The sequence below is a fragment of the Aureococcus anophagefferens genome, assembly GCF_000186865.1.
Source record: "Aureococcus anophagefferens unplaced genomic scaffold AURANscaffold_2, whole genome shotgun sequence".
NCBI classification, from domain to species: Eukaryota; class Pelagophyceae; order Pelagomonadales; family Pelagomonadaceae; genus Aureococcus; species Aureococcus anophagefferens.
The window spans coordinates 731,094-731,466 of record NW_008705562.1 but is presented as its reverse complement, the minus strand read 5'-3'; positions in this window follow the sequence as shown (position 1 = coordinate 731,466).

Sequence of the window (373 nt, the reverse complement as noted above, 5' to 3'; positions counted from 1 at the left end):
GCCCGCGGCGCCGCTCCTCCTCGCCGAGTCGCGGGCGACGGCGCTCCTCGCGGCGAAGCTGGCCACCGTCGCGGCGCCCTTCGTCGTCGAGCCGCCGCGGCCCCCCGTCGCGGGCCGCCGCGACGCGTCCGACGCCGCGGAGCCCGCCGTCGCCGCGGCGGTGTCGCGCGCGCGGCGCGCGCGCTGCGTCCGCGCGCTCGAGCCCGCCGCGGGCGACGCGGCCCGCGAGGACGGCGCCGTCGCGCGCCTCGCCCTCGCGCTCGCCTGCGCGCTCGGCGTCCCGCTCCCGGGGCCCGCGGCGGCGTTCGTCGGCGACCCGGCGAACCGGTCCGACGACCTCTACGGCGCCGCGGCGTCGGCGCTGCCCGCGGGC